This window comes from Pelodiscus sinensis, chromosome 9 (genome assembly GCF_049634645.1).
Source record: "Pelodiscus sinensis isolate JC-2024 chromosome 9, ASM4963464v1, whole genome shotgun sequence".
Lineage (NCBI taxonomy): Eukaryota > Metazoa > Chordata > Testudines > Trionychidae > Pelodiscus > Pelodiscus sinensis.
The window spans coordinates 26,501,054-26,514,622 of NC_134719.1; the positions used below are offsets into that span (position 1 = coordinate 26,501,054).

A 13,569-nucleotide genomic window follows, 5' to 3' on the forward strand; every position below is an offset into this window, starting at 1 on the left:
CAGAAAATCTTGCAAGAACAAACTTCCTGACATAATTTTTGGTGGTACTTGTTTTCATGAGACCACTTTCCTTTCAGAAAAAGCTGATTACTTATTGCTGATCAGCTGAGGCAATATTTGAGGCCATGTGCCATGACGCTATAACAACCCCTACTGACTAAGAAAAAACAACCAGATAAAACGATTTAATTAGAGAATTACACTTCTTTTTTTTACCAAGTTGTGTGTGAACTATGAACAATTTCCTGGAACAAATACATAACTCTTAGTTTGTAGATATTCACTCTTGAAAGCTTTTGAGACTTGAGATTCAAGCTGTGTCGGCCAGTTATGACTGGACCCAAATTACATGGAATATTTGCTCCCTGGCTGGATAAATGTAACTTTTCAAGTCAGGTTTATACTGCAAATAAATACATTTACATGTACAGAATTTACTTTCCATTAATATCTTTAGTATTCATTGAAAATTGGCAGTTTTCAATAATATTCCTGCCAGTAAATTTGTTCATTAGAATATTAAAAAGAAAACAGAAAAGGCACATGAATACAGCCAAACAAATCCAGTTTATTCATCCAGTTCTAATACATTTGTAAAGCCATATTCAAAGATAACACAAAGTTACAACAGGGGAATTTTCCAAATGTTTTTTCTATGTAAATGAAAAACACAAGCCCTAGTCAAAGCTAATAAGGTTTTTGCTCCTAAATCACTTGGAAGAACTAGACAGTATATTGAGTGGGATTTCCAAAAGTTTCTAACTTAAATTCTAGTTTTCTAAATATTCCTTCAATTTTTTCTTCTTGGTCAATCTATTCCCAACTTCACACAGATGCCCCAACTTCTCTAAATTGGTGTCCTTCCTAGATCTTCATCCATAGTCCCTGCAACTCTTTCCATCTCACATGCTCTTTCATTGCCAAGGTCATCCTCAATGTGGAATCTTTCCACAGCTTTTAAGATTACATTTTCAAAAGCATTTATTTGGCTTAGGACCACAAGCCCCATTACAAGACAAAGAGACTTATGCTCTTAAATTTTAGAAATGAATGGAGATTACCTATCCCCTAGAACTGGAAGGGAAAGGTCTTCAAGTCCAGTCCCCTGTCTTCACAGCAAGACCAAATACCATCCCCAACAAATTTTTGCCCCAAATCCCTAAACAGCCTCTGCAAGGATTGAACTCACAACTCTGGGTTTAGCAGGCTGTCAGCCAACAGTTAGGGCAGTGTGTGTGTATATGCTTTTGAGAAAAGATTTAACGTTCGTGTTTTTACTGCTAGGACCGGGGTCTTATTGCAGAGGGTGGCCAGCAGGCCAACAGACGCCCCGTTATATAGGAAGAGCTTATTACACCTTAGATTCTAGCTGCTAGAACACAGGGTTTTTTTTCGCAGCGGGTAGCCTAGGAAAGGCTGAAAAGGTGCCCCAACGGATCTTGTCACCTGGGAGCGACACAGATCCAAACGCCCAAGCTTTTCCTATGTTTGTCCCTTTATGACCGGCTGAAGTTTTTTTAAATTGTGCTTGGTTTTATTACAGCAACTGAAGGAGTTAGGTTAAAGCTTAAACAGTTACAGGTTTATTAAAAGACTTATAAAAGCATATGGTTACAATGGCTATTGCTCTATTTTTTAAATGCTAACAAATACAGATTTTAAAAATGGTTACAAAGAAAATAAAGATAGAAAATAGAAATAATGGTACCAAGTGACAGCTTAATCTTTAAAGAGCTTTAAGTCTATGTATATATATACTTAAGCAAAGGACCACATTCAGGTACAATTTTTACCCCTTTTTGTGCCTTTTGACTTTAGCGTGTTAGGCCAGGGCCGGTTTCTTAATTTTTAGGAAAGACGAATACGAGGTGGGCGTTCCCTTTGGAGCCTCGGGAGATTAAACACCTAACCCGACCAGCAGATAGATGGTAGATTGACACTTAGAGAAAATGCGCTGCTGGACCTATCTTTATACCCCTGGGGGCCCGTATTTTTTTTCTTATTTAAGATGCCGAATTGTACTGGTTCGTTTTGTGGCGCCAGTTTTTACAAGCAAGTTTCAAGTTAATTTACACTTGCAAGAGAGATAACTAAATTGTGAGCACTAGACATTTTTTTACTGGGCGAGAGATTCCTTCCCCCGCGGATGGATGTGTGTTTGTATTAATATGGGTTTGAGTTAAGGGCACTCCTTGGCAGCCTCTTGGTTAGCAATTGGCGTATTTTTGTTTACAGCCATTCACGGTCACAGCAGCCTGGGTCTTCTGCTCTGTGTGCCCTGTATGCTCCAGGCAAGCAAAAATGGATGTTACAAGGGGGTTCCTGTCTGGCTACATAGGCCAACGCGCAAACCACTGAGCTATCCCTATTACCTAAAATCACTTAGGTATTTTTGAAAATCTGACTTCAAATTCATTTACAATAGAAAAATAGAGAGAGTAATTCTAAGACATCTTTTACAAATGCATGAAGTGAAATGCACAGAACTGAGCACTAGGAAGTAATATATAGACAGTGAAAAACAGTCGAGGCATACTGAAACATCGAATATAGGGGAAGATATAAATGTGCATTCACAAACCATCTAAGAGAGATGATAGTATGCATCAAACCAAGCTTAAGGTTGTATGACAAAGGATCAGAATTATCCACAGATGATCAAGGAGGATTATGTGACCAATGGTATTAAATGTCTCTGAAAGGTCCGGTTACACCAGATGTAGTATTTAGCTGGAAGAGATTTTTTGAAAACTTGAAACTAAGTGTAATTTCTGTAATATGATAGGATTTAAAGCCCAACTAACATTTTCTATACAAGTCATATTTTTTCTTGAATTGGGGTAACCTTTCCATTATCTTAAAGAATAAATTAGAGTTTAAAGTTGGGAGGTAATTGGAAATGCAATTAGCAACCAGGTTAGAATAACACAATCTGAAATCACTGAATTTAAAGATATATGTAGCAATTGCTGGGTTGATTAACATGTCTACAAAGAAGTCCTTAAGTACTTGGGAAGTAGAACACATTTGGTCTGAATTTTGGGTAGCCATGTTTGCCCAGCATCTCTTGATATATATGTGTCCTTATTTTGTACTTGGCTGGTTAGGAGTCTATTATGAAAAAACAGTTTCAAAGAAGGACAAAATTATGCAACTGATCCTCAGGGATATTACTAGAAACATCTGCATGTAGTAATGTTCCATTGTTGAGAATCATGGTAAATTGGATCCTTGTTCATTTTACATGGGCTAGCTCATACTAGCTTATTTCCTCAGGTCAGGCAAAGCAACTAATATTTTAAAGAAATTTTATTTTCGGCATGCAGTTACATGAAAGGTAAATGAGCACACAGAACCAAACATACATAATTTTCTGGCAATTCATTCTCTGGAGCATACAAAAACAAATATCTTGGTAAGGAGTAATAGCAATGAGAGATGAGGTGAATATTAGCCACTGATTCATACTGGGATGAACAAGCCTCTATAGACTCACTTGGAAAATCCATATATCTTTACTAATAGGTGTCAACTGCTAAGGCAAGAATTACAAATGCTTCACTTTTACATATACAAGTAAAGTATTGTTTCATTCCTTACTTCATTATTTTTATGGTTTCTTCATGCATATTTACTGGGTAACACTTTAGCGCAATGCTCTAACTGAAGCAATTAATCCTAAGTTACAGTGAAAATCCAGTTGAAGTACCTGCGACATTCACATTAATACCAAATGAGTTCATGGTGATTAATGCTATTTAAAAGATACCTAAGGAATTAATATTGATTAAGCAATTATTTTAAAGTGTTACTGTTTACTGTAATGTATATCAACTTCAGTTTTGGAATGATTTCATTGCACATTGAGTCTTACTGCTGGCTAGCCTGGGAGCCACAGCTGGGATGTGAAACTAGCATGACTTTTGCCACATCATGTGTGACTACAGCTTGTATCTCGCACAGAGGACATCCTGCTTCTGACTCAGAAATGTGATAAGTAGCTGTCTTCCCAGTAGATACAAGTTTGCTTCATAATATTTTCAGCAAGAAACTATATCCTCAGCTTCTCTTTTCTGAAGCAAGTTCTACTAGTTGGATCTCAAGGGGAATAAATATGAGATTCTATAATAAAAGATAGGATAATAAATCAGGACTCTATAAACGAAGAATTAAAGGAGAGTAATATGGTGACAATCAATATTTTTTTTGGGAAAATAGATCTCGTCAAACTAACTTGATAGATTTTTTTGAGGAAATTACACACTTGGTACCAGTGGTGATGTAATACACTTAAATCTCTGTAAAGCATTTGACTTGGTACTAGAAGATATTATGATTAAGAAAACAGAATAGCACAAAATCAACATGCATACTTACATGGATTAAAAATAGCTGTGAGGCTCAAAATGTAAATGGGTAATCATCATCAAGATGATGTTTACCTAATGGGATCCTGTAGGAATTGTTTCTTGGCCCTCAGCTATTTAAAGTTTTAACAATGTTCTAGAAGAAATAGAAAATCATTACTCATAAAAATTGCAAATGACACAAATGATTTCATTGCATATTGAAGGGATTAGTAAACAATGATGGTTCCAGATCACTGGTATAAAATAATCTGGATCTCTTGGTAAGATGGATGCAAGCAAACAATATGCTTTTCAATATGGTCAAATGCAGGTGTACATCTTGAAACAAAGAATGTAGGCTGTATGTATAAATGTGGGATTCTATGCTGCAAATCAATGACTCTGAAAAGGATTTAGGGGTTACGGCATATTATCGGCTGAAAATGAGCATCCTAATTTCATCCTTGCATGCATAAATAGGGGAATCTCAAGGAAGAGTACAGAGGTTATTTTAACTCTCTATTCGATTCTATTAAGCCCACTCCTGGAATATTGTGTGCAGATCTGGTATCCACGATTTAAAGATGATGTTGATAAATTGAAAAGTTTTTAGAAAAGAGCCACAAGAATGATTAAAGGATTAGGAGAAAAGCCTCATAAGGTACATCCATATTAAAGTTTAAGGTGTGATTGTAGCGTGAGGTAGATAGCACAAATAATGAAAGCTGTGAAGAAAAAAAGAGTAAATAATCAGGATGCCTGGAGTGCTTGAATTCAAGTGATTAGCTTATGCTGAAGCCTGTTTTGCCACATCTTTACTGCTATTGTCAGCTGGCCTATATGAATTGCAGCTCTCTGCTCTGTTAGATGAAGAACGGGTAGAAGCTTGGCTCCCCAACCAACAGTATACAGGCCTGTCCACTTAACACCGCATTGAGGAGCAGTAATCAGTGCATAATAAAGGGACAGCTTTGGTCATTTCCCCTCTGGAGCAAGAGAGAAGACAGAGAAACCTGGCCTGTGCTAAGTTACATTCTGCCCTTTGCTCAAGGCATGACTGACTAAGCGTCACACTAATTTACAACTTCTACAAATGAACAAAATAAATTAACATAAGAAATACAGGGAACAATTGAAAAATTAAGCACCATCTGCTATCTTTCATTGTTCTATGCTCCCCAGGTGAGCCTTCATTTTTCAGCAACTTCCAGTTTCTAACAACTCCTTGGATTCTTTCCCTGATGGACCCTCTCTTGGACTGAAGGCCAAATTCTGTTACTTCAGGACAAAGCTCAAATAAACTCACCTTTCCTATAGTGGTGGTCAGTAAATTTCAGCATTTTCCAAGGGCAATTTAGATACTACCATCAATTGGCATTCAAAGTAATTACTGGCACGACATATATGAGACAATAGTAGGCAAGCTCTTTTTGTAAACCATACTACTGCAAGTCTAGAAACATGATCCTCCCTGCACTCCGGTGAAGAATAAGTAACTTAATAGATGCCTCAAGATGAGAGAGTTCTAGCAGTATAGGCAGAAATAGAAACTGAACCCATTTTGTAGATACTGTATATGCTCTTTCAAAATATACAGCACTCAAGTGACACAGATCAAACAGAATCCAAAAGAAATTGAAGTCCAGGTGGCTGGAGGGCTTCAGTCATGAATGAGGAACAACAATAACTATATTGAGGATCCAATAAGGGACTCTTTCTAGAAGTTCAACCCCGTCTACTATGCTTTCTAATGCAGAGTGGAACACATACAAGTGCACCAGATTTTAACAAAGCTGTCAGTGGTGACCAAAAATGGCTGCATTGCAACAATTTGCAAGAATATTAACCAGATCTTCTAACTATATGCCAGCTAATGGCATGAGGAGATGCAATCTGGTAGCAATAAAAGACACTGGGTCTTTTTATAGAGCAATAGATTCTATTTTCATTTGAGATAAAATAGAGCTGTTGTGTAGACTCCAGTCTCTCCAACATAAAAGAAATGTGAATAGTGCTTTCATGTAAGGAGATGAAATGTAGTCTCCCAAGAGAGTTTACTGGTATAGGACAATGCAAACAACATGAGAGACTTATTTTAAGATGGATTCTATGTCCCATAAAGTATTGCCTTGTTGTAGCAAACAAAAGTGGGTTTAGATAGGAGCAGGGCTTTACTTTTCATAAGAAATGAAGTCACTTCCCTGCTCCCCAAGGGAAATTACTTTCTGTGAAAAATCTCTGAGCTCACAGACTAGTAGCTCAAAAGGGAACTCTGAAAGCATTGTACCAGCCTGTGTCATATGCCATCTTCAAGTTTTTGTCTGAAAACCATTTTCAATGAGTGTTGTCAAAGCTAGCATTTGATCACAGGTGCTCCAACCCACCTGCTTGCTTGATGTACTTACTATTGACACCTCTTCTGGGGAGATGCACTGAATAATGAGATACTCCTACACCTTGACTGGAACAGACAACAGAGATACCGGTCAGTAGTCCTCAATATTATAAAGGTCTATCCCTATTTCAGGAGAGCAATGATTTTGGACATTTGCCATGTTTTTGGAAGTCACTTTTAGTTGACCACTTGTGGGAAGAACTGCAATAGCCATTGTTGAGCAGAAGTCCCAAGGAACTCCAAAATAACTTTGGCAATATGTTGTGATAGCCAGCCATAGTGCTGCTGCTAATATCTGTCAGATTTTTGTCTAATTTGGTGGTCATAAATGGTTCTGTGCATTGTTAAATGATGTTTCTCTGATGGAATTGACACAATTTGTCATAGACTTGTCATCTGACATGCTTCTCATGAAAGGCCTTTGACACATTCAGCAGACAGCAGCTTGGTTTGGAGTGATAGGTGGTTGGGTGATGCTGGTGGCTGCTGAGCTGTACTAAGATGATGAATCAAATTTCAGTATTTTTGGCTTGAGTGAGTAATGTCTTGATTCTGAGATGTATCTTCCTGCCATGGCCATCTAGTGGCATCTAGTGATTTAATTAGGTTGCCAGCAATATCTGGCTTACCAATGGCTTCATACTGGCTAAGTAGTTTAGTACATTCAGCTTCAAGGCATAGTGTGTACACAGCATGGTGGCATATGATATGGATACACTAGAAGCCTGGAAGATAGTTCTTGTGAATTTCCTAAAACTTTATTGACTGTGATTATTTATAATGGCACAGAGAAAACACTTTTTTCTAGATCACCTCAGTACATCCAGGCTGCTTTGCTGAAGTTCCATGCTGGCTTGGTAAAGGGTCTAAAGACTGGGGCTGCGTCTAGACTGGCAAGTTTTTCCGCAAAAGCAGGTGCTTTTGCAGAAAAACTTGTCAGTTGTCTACACTGGCCACTTGAATTTGCGCAAGAACACTGACGATCTAATGTCTGATCATCAGTGTTCTTGTGCAAATACAATGACTCTCCCGTTTGGGAAAAAACACTCTTGCGCAAATGCTTTTGCTCAAGAGGGCCAGTGTAGACAACTGAGAACAGTTTTGCGCAAAAAAGCCCTGATGACAAAAATGGCGATGGGGGCTTTCTTGCACAAAACCGCGTCTAGATTGGCATGGATGCTTTTCCGCAAAAAGAGCCAATCTAGATGCTCTTTTCCGCAAATGCTTTTAACAGAAAAACTTTTCCGTTAAAAGCATTTGCAGAAAATCATGCCAGTCTAGATGTAGCCTGGATGTTGTAGGAAAATAGAAGATCTGTGTTGGCTGTGTGAGAAGTCTTCTAAGACAAGGCATGATTTAGGTTGAGAGTGACCATCCACAGATAATATCCAGGAGAGCATTTTGCTAAGTGGAAAGTGCCTCTTTGCTTTGCAACATGGATGAGGACAAGATCATTGTTAGATGCCCACTCCACAACCTTGTCTGCAACAGCATCTGATGCCAAGTAACCCCCCGAGTCTGGATGGAGGCTTTTGAAGTAATCAGCATAAATAGTTGTGGATACTACTTCTGGCAGAACTTGCTGGTCTCAGCTAATATTTGATGTTTAATATTTAAACATTTGTGAGCTAGAAACCTCACACCTGAGTCACATCAGACACTACTAAATTTAAGCAAAGTGACATCATAGATGTTTGGCTAGATGTAGGTGTGACAGCCTTGTTTGGTTTGGTGGATATAGCACAATAGTTGAACCTGGCTATCTGTGATGACGGGGGGGATCCCTGCATTTGGCTGCTGACAGTCCTTCGGCAGTCTTTGGACTAGCTGGATGACTCCAGCATTGTGGGAGGGGGTGCAGAATTGCATCAGGAATGTCAGTGGACAAGTGATCAAAATGCTAGAAAAGACTTTGAATGAGACCCACGGATTTGATCAGTTTCATTGGTATGAACTGGGTACTCACTGGGTGTGCAATGAAAACACCAATCCGTTGCTTCATCCATAATGGCTGAGTGGTGGTTGTTCCAGAAGACATTAAGCACTTGGATGAGAATAACTAGGGACATTCAGGTAAAGAGGATTCTCATCAAAAGTGATCATAATTTTGTGTGTTGTAGTCTAATATGAGTTAAAAAAACAAGAGCACCAGGCTAGAGAAGACTTGAAGTCACTTGTTCCCAAATGCCATGCTAGGCACATTGTGATGCACTTCAGTTTAATAGTCTGCTATAATGTGGCCCCTGAGCCTAGCATTCATAGCTTGGTACAAGTTATTCTTACTGTCCATTTGCTGAGTGGTGGTTTCCTGGATTCTGTTACAAAGATAAGCTGCTAAGGAGAGTCATAAAATAAAATAAAAATAAAATAAAATAGTGTAAGAGATTTTATGGGAACTGAAGCACCAGAAGAAAGTACAGTAGAGCTATAAACACCAGAGTTACACGCTGACCAGTAAACCAAGCACCTCATTTGGAACCATAAGCATGAAATCAGGCAGCTGCATAGACACACACGCTTGCATGCATACACACATGCACACACACAGTACTGTGTTAAATGTAAACTACTAAAAATAAAAGGGTCATTTTGAATTTTTTTTTTTACTAGGTACTTGTTTAATTTAAATTAAGATGGCTAAAAATAGCATCTTTCTTCTACATAGTAAAGTTTCAAAGCTGTTCTAAGTCACTGTTCAGTGGTAAGCTTTTTTTGAAAGAATAACCATAATGTTTTGTTAAGAGATATGAACATTTTAGAATTATGAACAACCTCCATTCCCAAGATATTTGTAACTCAGGTTCTACTATATTCTCCCTCCCCTCCCCCCCCCCAATCCATAATTCAAGAAAATACTCTGATGTTGCAAGACAACAGAGCCTAATACACTGGAAAAAAAGTACAAAATGTTTAAAAGTAGCTAAGATTCCATGTCATTTGTAAAATGGGACTAAGTCTATTTTTGGGAATTGTACCCAAAATGCTTAATGTTGGAATTTTCAAAGGGATTTAGGTACTCAAACTTTAAGTAAGAGAACTAATCATATATAATCTAGTTCTGCAACAACCTGAACACTTGAGTAATTGGACTGCTCCTATGTGCAAGTCCTCAGAATCAAACCAATTTTCTGGTGGAAAAACTGAGGTAGTAAAGTTACTTAAGCAAGGTCATTCAGCAACTCTCCATCACAGTGATCATTAAAGTGCAGAAGTTCCTGATATGTTCTCGTTTCTCTCGGATATTGGTGTGATAGTACTAGACAACTTTTCACAACTCTGCTTTGAAGTTTGGAATACAATTTTTCCTTTTGTGATCCAGCTGAGCCTTTCATCTGACTTCAGTATTTTTAGATACACAATGTAATTCACGTAATTTGGAGTTGCAAGACACAATTCCCAGGTGAATTAAAATCTAAATGTTTCACCTCCATTCCAGATACAGGTGTGAAGGTGTGATTTGTTATTCCATAGGCTGTATTACTTTTGATGGCAGCACGGTCCATTATCAGTTTGAATTAATGTTACCACCAAATAATGTTGGTTACAGATGTTAAAAACATTTACACTACTAAAGGCAGGTGAGTTTTATATCAGTAATTATTACTTTATCAGCTATGTACATTAGAAAGATATTACAAATCCTTCAAAGTCAGTCAAATCGCTAGCGCAAAACACACATGAATTGTTTTGAAGTCTATTTTCCTCTAAAGTTATAGCCAAATATATTTTAAACATTTTTCCTGCATGATCCTATATAAATGGAATATGTATTGGACATTGCCAAGGGAAAGGTATAATTAAGTCCTGATTATTGTTATACTATTTTTAAAGGGAAAAGGTTTATCTTTTTATTTATCAGACCAGGAAACACCATGCACACTTGTCAATTATCATGCTTTGTAATGCCCCAAATTTCTCATTCCACATGGTCAGTTTCATATTAAAATTCAGGGAGTGGGAAATAATACCTAGTGCTGCCTGTCAGGTTGTAATATTTTTCTCTGCAGAGTATAAGCAGAAAGCTTCTAGGTCTTAAAATATAAGAGATATCTAGAGTAATTTATTTAGGAGTATGCTGTACATTGTGTAATGGAATGGCAAGATGTAGCTGCAGTTGGATGGCCAAGAAAGGGAAATCATCATCTTTAAAATCTAGAGTGAAGCAAAGTAAAAGTTTAGCTGCTTTTATCCAGAGAGTAAGTTGGGGTTTATGTTGTATGATGGGTGTGGCAATATACATGAGTATGTGTATGCATACAGACAAAAGATAATCATTGCTATACCAGTATTTCATTATGTTATATGTTTTGTGTAATAGAACACTAGTGACCTTGGATTAGAGAAGAAATATAATTTATGTAACCAGCCAGTTCTTGGGAGGGGATTGTATGCTGGGATTACCTTTTTATGGTGGGGATTTACATACTGCATGCAGGCTGCCTAGTTGAGCAGTTGAATACACCTGTCACACTGTCAGGGTGGCATCAGGAGGGAAAGAATGAGACTTCCCGACCTTGGCCCTCTGACAGCATCTCTTGCAGCTATTTGTAATAAAGATGTATTTGAAAATGAGGGCTCATTTCAGACAATCCAGCTGCCAGACTGTAAACAAATACTGAACCCCTGAACCAGAAGTGGATGAAAGGATAATTCACTCATCCCGAATTTGATGTTTTTCAGTAATGGATATTCAGCTTTTCAGACTCATCCACGCATGCTTGAAGTGAATAATTCATTACAACTGAATGGGCTTATGCTGTTCACCTAGAATTCAGACAACGTAATAGTTCCAGTCATAGATGATAAACTAGGCCATAAAACATATTAAGTCTACTGCCATCTTCATAAAATGGCATGAGCTCTTTGAATGGATATAACTTTTTCTCTCTCTCCTATTTCCCTGCAGAATACTGAATAAAACAAAGAAAGGCATATTGTTCCCAATACTGGTAACATGGAAGAACCAGAGAAGCTACCTGTGGATCACCTGGAAATAAAATTAGTCAAATTAACAACTTTGCAATGTTAGAGTTTTCTGCCATTGCTTTGTCTGTGAGCAGATCGCTCAGTGGAAGAAAGAGAGAAACACATGATTTTTTTTTCTGAAAACTGTAAAAGACACGAAGAAGTGAGGCTGGGTGACTTTTTTTGGCACTAATAACCCTCTTTCTAGAAAAGAGACATTACCATTGTCTGCAAATTTACCACAATATTATCATCATAGAGAGGGTGCCCAATGGACTGCCAGGGCCCTAGAAAAGGAGGGGAGGCTCAGCTCCAAGCCCCATGGAAGAGGCTGGGCCTCTGGAAGAAGGGGTAGGGCTGGAGTTAGCTTCTCCCACCCAGCTTTAGCATTGCCCAGATCATGGTGCACAGAATTCTGGTGGTGATTTAAAGGTCCCGGGTGTCCGGCTGCCATTGCTGATGCCGCGAGCATCGAGCCCTTTTAAATTGCTTGACCCCCAGGCAGCTGCCCCTTATTGGTGTCCCAGGTAAGAGCTGATGCATGATATTAAACCTAATCTAAAGAGGTGCTATGTCCCAGAAGCTTTGGCTTCAGCTTGAGTTGTATGTGTGTGTCATCTGACATTCAGCCTAAATCCTTATTAAAGGGGCAGATTTTCCCTTCAGATGTACACTTGTGTCTCCAGTAATCTCAGCTGAGTTCACTGGGACCTTTGGATACAAAGACTAATTTTGGTTTCTGTTATAATAAATATTAATAGTAGTTTCTTTATTTTTATGACATCAAAGCCTTTATATTTATGCTGTATATTTCTCCTCACTCAGAAAAAAAGCTTTTCACCTGATTTCCACAAAACATTCTTCCTTCTCCTTTCTCTTATGCTGCTGAAGTTAGTGAAGATGCCCTGGGCTGTATAATTCAATGCAATATTTCTATTTCTAGGTAAAAGATGGATTATGTTGTGTTTCCTTTGTAGGGGAGTACATTTGAAATATGGAGGCTTTCGGCCCTTCCAAAAATCCATCCATAGATGTCAAGATTAAACATTGATTGAAAGCTAGTTTATTATGTTAAGGAAAATTTGGCTTTTTTTTTTTAAATAGAGCTAAAAGGAGGGCATTTTTTCCTTGATGTTGTCTCCTTTCTCTATCAACTTCAAAGTTAAAATATGACTTGGAAAAACATAGCTGTAGTTTTTCACTCATTGAAATTTCTTGTAACATTTTTGTTCAAGACAAGCAAGCCACATCTCAGACTAGCTCTTCCAAAATAGAAATTTGTATTTTTAAGAAGTTTTAACAATATGAGTTTACAGGACTACATTTGGAGAAGGTTAGGTGCAAACATTACTGTAATACAGATTTTCAAAGGCTTGAACAATCCTTCAGTCCCTGTAGAGTTTTAAATGTTGCCAAAAATCTGGTAGACCTAGGCTTTAAGAGGAAACATGAATAGCCTCATTTTCAGAAGTGATGACCTCATACAAATAGTACAATAGGGGCTTATGCCCAGCACCTCTGAAACACTGTAAATCTACAGCCCTTTTATTTGTGAAAATAGCCTTCAAAATGAAAACTGACAGTATATGTTGTATGTCACAATTATTTTTCCTCTAACATTTTCTTAGTAGAAATCACAGATCCCAGTCATCATTCCCAGCTGTTTTGTGTCTAACACTTAAACTACAGCTCCTGCAATAACACAATTCAAGTGTCTTAGTCTCCTATGATCCCATTTTACAATGAGGAAAATTAAAATACAAAGAAAATATCTGACTTGCTGAAGGACACACCTGTGACAGAGATAGGACCAGAATCATTGACTTCCAATCTAATACTTTACCAAAAGCCAATCATTCT

The 13,569-nt window shown here is 37.8% G+C and overlaps 1 long non-coding RNA gene across 1 annotated transcript in view; it reads left to right on the forward strand.

Annotated features, from left to right (window-relative positions):
- The window catches only part of LOC142830659 (uncharacterized), a 33,605-nt gene extending 21,183 nt beyond the window's left edge, over positions 1-12,422 (forward strand). The window contains exon 4 of the long non-coding RNA XR_012906100.1: positions 11,651-12,422. This is a non-coding gene — a long non-coding RNA (uncharacterized LOC142830659). The remainder of the gene's footprint in view (positions 1-11,650) is intronic.
- Positions 12,423-13,569: the final 1,147 nt, after the last annotated feature.